This window comes from Astatotilapia calliptera, chromosome 17 (genome assembly GCF_964374335.1).
Source record: "Astatotilapia calliptera chromosome 17, fAstCal68.1, whole genome shotgun sequence".
NCBI classification, from domain to species: Eukaryota; Metazoa; Chordata; class Actinopteri; order Cichliformes; family Cichlidae; genus Astatotilapia; species Astatotilapia calliptera.
In genome coordinates, this window is record NC_137438.1 from 1,259,013 (window position 1) to 1,268,242 (window position 9,230).

A 9,230-nucleotide genomic window follows, 5' to 3' on the forward strand; every position below is an offset into this window, starting at 1 on the left:
TTTTAATAGTCGACATAATCGTGACTAGTCGACTAATCGTGGCAGCCCTAGTCTGCATTACTGCAGCTGCAGCCCCAATCCGTCTGTCGATCTCCGGCTCCCTTCTCCCATCACTCGCGAACAAGACCCCGAGATACTTGAACTCCTCCACTTGGGGCAGGAACTCATCCCCGACCCGGAGTGGGCACTCCACCCTTTTCCGTCTGAGAACCATGGCCTCAGATTTGGAGGTGCTGATCCTCATTCCCGCTGCTTCACACTCGGCTGCGAACCGTTCCAGTGGAGCTGGAGTAGAGTGTGTGTGGGGTATATAAAGTGTAGTCTCTCTTCTGCTTTCTCAGGTAAGGACAGCATTCTGGAGCCGCTGTGTTTCCCTGAGCAGCCGGCTGACACCTCCAGCCCTCCCGGTGTTCAATGTCCCGGCTCCGAGCCGCTGGTCTGCCTGTTCTGCTCTGAGTCCGTCCCACCGCCGCAGAAAGACGTCCTCCTCAGACACCTGCTGATGGAGCACAAGCTTGTCATCGCCGACGTCAAACTCATGGCAGACGTCCCAAAGTACGAGCCACACATGCTCCGGCTCACTCGTTTAACTCTCGGGAACACGTTTGGATGTTTTTAGCATTTGGAACTCGATCATTTCACCAAAGACTTCCTGTAATTATTTGGGGTGATGGGGGGAAACCCTTACCTTACAAGTATACATATATACAACAAGTCCAGCATGTCCACGCCTGTTAGTGTGCTGCCTTTATGAACCGTGACGAAGTGTTTCTGTGCGCCGGTAAACCTGGCTGTGAGTCGGTTTTACTGAGGAGTTTCCTCCATCAGGTACTTGCTGTACTGGAAGGGCAGATTCCTCGAGCAGCCGCTCACAGATTTCTGCAGCGTCATCAAAACCAACTCCACGGGCCCAGTCGGTGAGTTCACTCAAACCCACAGAGGACCTGACCTTTCAAAGTGAACCACGTACACTTCCTCCAGCTCTGATTAATGACTCATTAAAAACTCTTCTTCCTCGCTGACCTGACAGAGGAGCAGGAGGACTACTTCCTGCTGTGTGACGTCCTTCCAGAAGACAGAGTCCTCCGAGAGAAGCTGCAGCAGAAACGACTGGTGAGGAGACGTGAGACTCGGAGCATCCTGAGTGAATCTTGTGCTGCTGAAAGTTTCGTTTCTTTTAAACTTTATTTTGAGGCAAAGTCTGAAAATCAGGCAAAATCAGAAAAATTGCAGATTTGAGTGATGATTTGACACGCTTTGTGTCGTTGTAACCTCTGCACTTTAAATATCTGAGCACTCTGAGGTAGTTTTCTGAAGAATTCCTCTGAGCTCTTCTTCTGTGCTCCCACAGGAGGAGGTCCTGGAGCAGCAGCCGAAGGAGCGAGACGACAGCAGCTTCCATCGTCTCTGCATGTTCTGCAGCGAAGAGTTCACGGGAAACAGGTAAAGCGCCGCAGGATTCCCATCAGTCCTGGAAACCTCACGTGTGTTAGATTAAAGCAGACAGAAGGTAGAGCTTCCTGAAATCATGTGACTAAAAGCTTCTTTGCTTCCTGTAGTCATCTCTTATGATCCAACCCCCAAAAAGCTGCTTTGATGCATAATTCCATAAACATCATTCAGTGACATGTCTGAGCCTGAACCAAGAAGCTGATCTGAGACCAGTGCAGCTCCTCATCCTTCTTCCTCTCCTGCTAAGGGTCAGGTCTCAGACCTGTGCAGGTGTGTGCTGGTTCATGAATGGCATGAAGGTGTGACTGGCTTCTCACTGGTGTTTACCACAGTTCTTGTGTGGATCTGTGTCTTTACCTCCAGTTAAGCTTCCATCCATCCATTTTCAGTCACTGTGTTGGTTCGCAGATGCTCGGCCTCCCTCTGCACAGCCACCACCTCCAGCTCCTTGTGGGAGGACGCCGAGAGACATAACCCGCGTCCGCTCCGGGTCTCCTCACATTTGGACATGCAGCGGCCCATGGCGAGGGAGGCTGCTTCCCTCTGTCTGCCACTATGGGCACGCTGCATGGATCTTGAAGTCTTGTCCAAATGGGAACTTCTGGACGAAGCCCAAAGGACTGCAGCGCAGTGCTAACAGTGATGATGTCAGCTGATGTTTTCTGTTGTTTATTAAAAATGGCTCCACGTGCTGTTTCCAGGTGGTCTCTGCTGAACCACATGGCCAGAGAGCATTCCTTCAGCATCGGACTGCCGGACAACATCGTCTACTGCAGCGAGTTCCTCGACACGCTGCAGGACAAACTGGACAGGTTTGCTTTTTATTCACAGCGTTAAGTTTTGTTTCGCGCGCCTTTTCATTTTGCTCCCCTCGCTTCAGTCTGCAGTGTCTGTACTGCGAGAAAACGTTTCGAGATAAAACCACGCTGAAGGAAAAAAGCTCACCGCCGCATCAGCGCCAAAAACCACGAGTACGACCGCTTCTACGTCATCAACTACCTGGTAAAGCCCAGCGACACACTCGCCACACGCTTCCACGTCAGGATAAACGAAGCAGTTCTGTAGAAGCAAACGCACGACCTGAATGTATTGTTCCGATTTTAAAGCGTCCCTCCTGTCCTGTCAGGAACTGGGAAAAACGTGGGAGGAGCTGCAAAGCGAAGATGACCGTGAGCTGGCGGATGATGAGGATGAGTAAGTATCCTCATGTAGCTCTGTGAGGACGGCATTAACTAAAGTGTCCTGATGCATGTCATACACACTGCTCTGTGTCGTGTTAAAGGCAAAAACCGGGCCGGGCTGCACTTGCATGTAATACCAGTTTTTTACCACCAGATGGTGCAGTTACTGGGTGTAACGTTTATTTTAAACCAACACGACATCACCAGTCTGAGCACGCTTGATCTCCAGCGCTAACCAGGTGCTGAACCAGGTGCTGTGAGCTCGGGGTAGCTGTGGATCAGGAGGTGCAGCGAAAGGTTGGAGGTTTGATCCCCGGCTCGATCCCAGATACTGAACCTTGGGTTGTCCCTCCTGAGAATATTCTCATTTATTGCGTCAGCCTGGATACAAAAGTTTAAATCAAGTCCACTTCCTACTCCTCCTCTGATCCTGTGTGAATGCTTTCAGTCTTCAGCTCGTTTCATCTCCGTATCGTCCGCAGTGATTGGTCGGACTGGCAGGCTCATCCGGTCTCTGCAGTGTGTCTGTTCTGTGATCACCAATCGGAGACGTTGGAGCAGATCTACGCGCATATGAAGGTACGGGAACGTAGAAGTTTCAGAGAAGGAAAATATCGTTTTCTGCTTTTCATCCCTGAAACGATTCTGCAAAGCATTCTGGGAGAACGGAGACAGTGCACACTAACAGGAAACGATCTGCTTCCTGAGGTCTCTGCAAACGCATGAATCCATCGTAAGCACAAAACATGGATTTTACTCAAAAAGTGCCCTCACACACAGATGGACCGAAGCTGAAGAGCCTTTTATTTTGAAAAGGTTCCAAATAAATACATGATTGTCAAAACTTTAACAAGTGTGTGTGTGTGTGTGAGACCTCCTGCTGACCAAAAGGATCATAAAAGCAGGAAGCTTACAACAGAAGAAACAGATCTGTCAGGATGCATCTGCAATAAAAGCTCCCCCAGCACAGAGTGGCTGGAGAGGTCAGAGACAAAGGAACGTCTTGATCCTATAGGTTGAACTCAGACCGTACAAATTTAAGAAACACAATGACAACATTCAACAATTAGACTTAACACTCGTGAACAATAAATCAAATCTAGGATTGGACGTCGACTGCAGTCAGATTTTGTCGTTGATTAAACGTTCTGATGGTTTAAAGTTAGAACCAGTTTCCCAAACGTGACTCTAAGTTTCTGCTCACGAGTGACGAGTTTACCTGAGAGGCAGAAAAGTTTCTCTCTGCTTTCTGGTTTTGTTATTTATGAAGTCTGTAACCAGCGTCGCGGCGTTGCGTCACCCTGACGTCTTTCTGTTTCGTGATTGTTTTGCAGGAGGCTCACGGCTTCGACCTCCTTAAGACCGAGCTCGGTGAGTGAAATCTCCGTGGTCATTCGAGCGCAGTTTCCTTCTATTTCTTCCTTCTGAGTGTTTCTAATGTTCTGTCCTCCCTCAGACCTCAAGTTCTACCAGCAGGTCAAACTGGTGAACTTCATCCGGCGGCAGATCCATCAGAGCCGCTGCTACGGCTGCACGCGGATGTTCGACTGCCGGGCGGACGCCCTGCGTCACATCGCGGCTGAAGGTCACGTGATGAAACTGCCAGAGATGTCCGCCTGGGACCAGCCGCAGTAGGTTTAACGAAGCGCCTGCAGAATTGACCAATGAGAGCGCGGGCTTTAAAGCTGGCGTCCAGCTGCTGATGAACGTGGTCAACGCCACAGATGTTTACACTTCATTTGGAGTATTTTTATCAGCTGATGAAAATGGCGTCCTTTTTTAAGTTGGGACTAATTTGAGCCTGAGCACTAAACTTCGTCTCGCTCCGCAGGTATTACTTCCCCACGTACGAGAACGACGCTCTCCTGTGCACGCTCTCTGACAGCGAGGAAGGCGACGGTGGCGAGGAGCATCGCGGCGAGGAGATCCCGGTCATCGCGGAGGACATCTCTAACCTGAGAGTCCTCAAGCAGCTGCTGAAGGAGCGAGGAGGCAGCAGCTAGGACCACAGACGGACACGTGTCATACGTTTGACTCAAAGTCGTCTCTGACGTCGGCTGAGCTCAGCTCATGGTGACCACATCCCACATGGCTGGAACGCAGCCGCACGGGTTTGAGTCCGGCCCTTTCCCTCTCAACTATTTCCTGTACGTCTCTACTTAGTAGAGATAAGAAGGTTTAAAAGAAGAGTCCTCTCCACAGCAGGACACGCGGACGCCATGATGTCCGCTGAAACGTAATTGCTCTGCCTCGTGCAATGAAGCTGAAACATGCGTTTTCTTGAGTATGAATTTCAGTACTCGAGTAAAAATGATTTTCTTTTGTAACTTGTAACTGAGCTGGATTCAGTGCTGTGGTGGACGAGCAGCTCATCGTCAAGAGAAGACGAGAGACTCTTTATTGTCATTGCAGAGTCACACTAGGAACAACAGCACTACACAATTGGAAACTGTCCCGCGTCGGCACTACGCACAATCAATCAACCTTTATTTATAAAGCACTTTTCATACACAAATGTAGCACAAAGTGGCAGGGATAGCTCAGTAGGTAAAGTGGTCGCCCCATGATCGGAAGGTCGGCGGTTCGAATCCACTTAACGGCTACCCTGAGGTACCCCTGAGCAAGGTACCGTCCCTACACACTGCTCCCCGGGCGCCTGCTTAGTGGGCTGCCCACTGCTTCACTGAGTGAATGGGTCAAATGCAGAGAAAAACAAGTAATTTCCCCATGGGGATCAATAAAGTATCCATTATTATTATTATTATTATTATTATTATTATTATTATTATTACCTGGTTAAAAGCAGCCCACCCCACCCCGCCCTCCAACTCACTGCCAACACAAACAACACGACACAGGAACCTAATAAATGAAAAGAATGAGTGTATGTTTTACTGCACATTGTTATTATTATTGTTGTCCCCTCAAAAAGTCCAGGGACTTCTCGTGCCTGAAACATCTGTCCTACTTGGCGTTTCTGTTGTTTTTCTGCGTCGCGTTGCCGAGCGACACCTGCCGTATGGTGGAGCCGAACTGCAGCAGAGTTTCCTTCGCGTCCGGGCTCACGTTCACGAACATGCAGCACTGAGGAGAGAAACGAGAGGTCGCTGCAGGAACTCACTGCTGTCAAACTTCCTGTTTTATCCTCATTTCTGACTCTGGCAGGCCCAGGCTGTGTCCCAATCCAGCGACCGCACGCGTACTACGTACGGCGCGTACTATAAGTACGAGAAGTGCGGAAGTGAGAGGCTTGTGAAATGGGACGGTCTAGCCTTCGTCGCGCTGTTCAGGTTGCCTAGCAACCATGATACTAACCGCGAGAAACGTGTCATACAGCTTTGTGTGACAGAAATGAAGGAGAACATATTTTGTTCATCTGAGACCAAAGGACTGTAAACATGATTGTTGGGCTTCATTTCTGTGCTGAACAGTCATTTAAGATTAGCTAGTAAATAACAATTAGCTAACGTTGTTCATGAGACTGAAGTCATCTCACTGTGGTAATGTAAATATAATATGGCCAATATTATATGTATTGTCAGATTATTATGATATATATATATATATTACAGCAGTGAGCTTGAACTCTGGGTCAGAGATTCAAGTTGCAGTTATTTATATTTCCTATCACCTTAAATCTTCACTCAAAGACAAGTATCTGTGACAGTGTATCTACAGATGTATTATACATAAGAGACAAATATTGTTTGTTTAATATGTTAGAATTATTACATTTGGCTCAATGCTTACATATATGAGTACATGATGACAATAATCACGACCCCACAGAGCGGGACATTCGCTTCAGCCGAAAATCTTAGAGGCGACCCAGAAAGCTGCAGGAAGAGCAATGACACATCCGGCAGCAGTTAAACCTACTTTAAGTAGGTTTAGACCCCACGAACCAGGCGATTCTCTTTCTGTTGTCTCTTGTTCATGTACCGCTGGGCGCTGAAGATTTTCCACAGTTTGTCTGAGTTCTGCCATCTCTTGCCTCAATTGTGCGTTTCCTTGCCCGAGTTGTGCGTTTTCTTGATAGAGTTGTATGTAGTTTTCACTGAGTTGTGTGTTTTCTCCACTGACTTGTCCGATATATTGACTGAATTCTATGCACGTTTCACTGAGTTGTATGTGTTCTTCCCTGAGTTCCTCTGTCGTACGCTGCAGTCGATCTGACTGATCACCGTTTCCCTGTGACATTTCTTTAAAGGTTTAAAGCTCAAAAGTGTCAAAAAAGTTAAATCTCTGAATGATTTAAATGCAAAGGTCAGCTTTGTCTAAACTGTTAAAGGACCTCCTCTATTTAAGGACTTAGTGAGTGTAGCAGAGAATGTGATGTCGCCGTGACGTCACAATGACGTCACAATGACCGTTCATTGATCTGAGCATGCTCAGAATGATCCACAGCGCTCCTTTGATCCTTTGATCTTCTCGAACGATCATTGTGACGTCACGGTGACATCACAATGATCCTTTGAGAAGATCAAAGGATCATCGTGATGTCACAGGGACATCACATTCTCTGCCACACCCACCAAGTCTATAAATAGAGGAGGTCGTTAACAGTTTACATCAGAAAGAGCCAGTTGTTTTAGACAAAGCTGACCTTAGACAAAGCTGACCTTTGCATTTAAATCATTCAGAGATTTAACTTTTTTGAGCTTTAAACCTCCAAAGAAATGTCACAGGGAACGTCGAATAATCCATCTGGAAGCAGAGATCAGTCAGACCCAGTGCAGCGTACGGCAGTTGAAATTCTACAAATTGTTGTTAGTCAAAACTTAGACATCGCTGCATTAAACACACGCCTCACGGAAGAAAACAGACATCACAGGCAAGAGATCATTCAAATCAATCAAGAAAGCGCACAAGTCAATCGAGAAAACATAGAACTTGGGCAAGTGATCACACGCCTCACGGAAGAAAACAGACATCACAGCCAAGAGATCATTCAACTCAATAGAGACAACGCACAAGTCACTCGAGAAAACATAGAACTTGGGCAAGTGATCACACGCCTCACGGAAGAAAACAGACATCACAGCCAAGAGATCATTCAAATCAATCAAGAAAGCGCACAAGTCACTCGAGAAAACATAGAACTTGGGCAAGTGATCACACGCCTCACGGAAGAAAACAGACATCACAGGCAAGAGATCATTCAACTCAATAGAGACAACGCACAAGTCACTCGAGAATACATGGAACTTGGGCAAGTGATCACACGCCTCAGGCAACAGAACGAAGAACTGAGGCAAGAGAGAAGACGACTCTGTGAAGAGATCAGACAACTCAGGGAAAGGAACGAAGAACTCACAAATGTCGGATGGTTCATTGTTCTTTCTGCAGCTGCTATCTGGGTCGCCTCTAGGTTTTTCGGCTGAAGCGAATGTCCCGCTCTGTGGGGTCATGATTATTGTCATGACCCCACAGAGCGGGGATGGCTTGCGTGTGCTTGCATGCACACGTCCCATCGACAATTGTGGACCAGTTACCCTTTAAAAACAGTAATGATGTTTTCCAGCCACAGTCCACCTTCATCCTGGCGTTGTTCCCGCTGGTGCAGGGTCCGCTCCTCAGCAAAGGTTTCTCCGTTTGGTTCTGTCCAAGGCGTCCTCAGGTGACGCGTTGATGGTCTTAATGTCTTCCTTGATTTTGTCCATCCACCGTTTTTTCGGTCTGCCTCGAGGCCGGCGCCGTCTGGGTCGATCCTTAATAGTCGTTTTTGCTGAGTTCTCATCGCTTCGAATCACGTGTCCATACCACCTCAGGCGGGATTCGAGCATCTTTTAAACTCGAGCCACAGTCCACCGACCTGTGCTCTCCTTTATGTTTGATTTTATTTTGCCCCTCACCTCCCAACCAGTCATGGCAGAAGACCGCCCCTCCCTGAGCCTGGTTCTGCCAGAGGTTTCTTCCTGTTAAAAGGGAGTTTTTCCTCTCCACCGTTGCCAGAGTGCTTGCTCATAGGGGATCATTTGATTGTTGGGTTGAATTTTTGGATTTCATTTCATTGGCTTGAACTGAAAAACCTAAAAATTCAGCTGAGGGGTTCACATAGTGGAGAGCACTACATTTGTTAACTGCACTTTGTTTATTTGTGGATTTTGTAGTTCTTCCTACTACAAAAACTACAAATGAAAACAAGGCAGTTAGCAGCAAATGAAAATAAATAAAACACATTAAAAAAATCTGCTACTGCTCTGTGTGTTTACTTTAGTGAACAATTCAGGTGAGGGGTTCACATAGTGGAGAGCACTACATTTGTTATATATATTGTGTGTGTATATATATATATATATAACAACTAAAATACAATATATTGTATTTTAGATTAGAATTGAGATGGATATATATCTGGTCAAAGAATATAACTAAATTTATATTTAACTTACAATAAATCACTAGTTGTTCAGTCCTAGCTGTCGTTATCAGTTACTGCCAGTTATTCCTCTGCTGCCCATGGTTTACAGTCCACATAAACAGGACTGAATCATCAGCAGAAGAAACAGAAAACAGGTCTCTTGCCACTGTTTGCTACTTTTGTAATTGCTGATAGGAATTTGTGACAGGTCGGAGGCACGACACGACCACGAC

The 9,230-nt window shown here is 47.0% G+C and overlaps 1 pseudogene across 1 annotated transcript; it reads left to right on the forward strand.

The window, feature by feature from the left end:
* The first annotated feature begins 1,061 nt into the window (after positions 1 to 1,061).
* On the forward strand, positions 1,062 to 5,389 carry LOC145421427 (zinc finger protein 277-like; annotated as a pseudogene). Its single transcript, XR_013902792.1, has 8 exons — positions 1,062 to 1,113; positions 1,352 to 2,264; positions 2,333 to 2,454; positions 2,579 to 2,646; positions 3,116 to 3,212; positions 3,968 to 4,004; positions 4,090 to 4,264; positions 4,465 to 5,389. The product of XR_013902792.1 is annotated as a zinc finger protein 277-like (transcript).
* Positions 5,390 to 9,230: the final 3,841 nt, after the last annotated feature.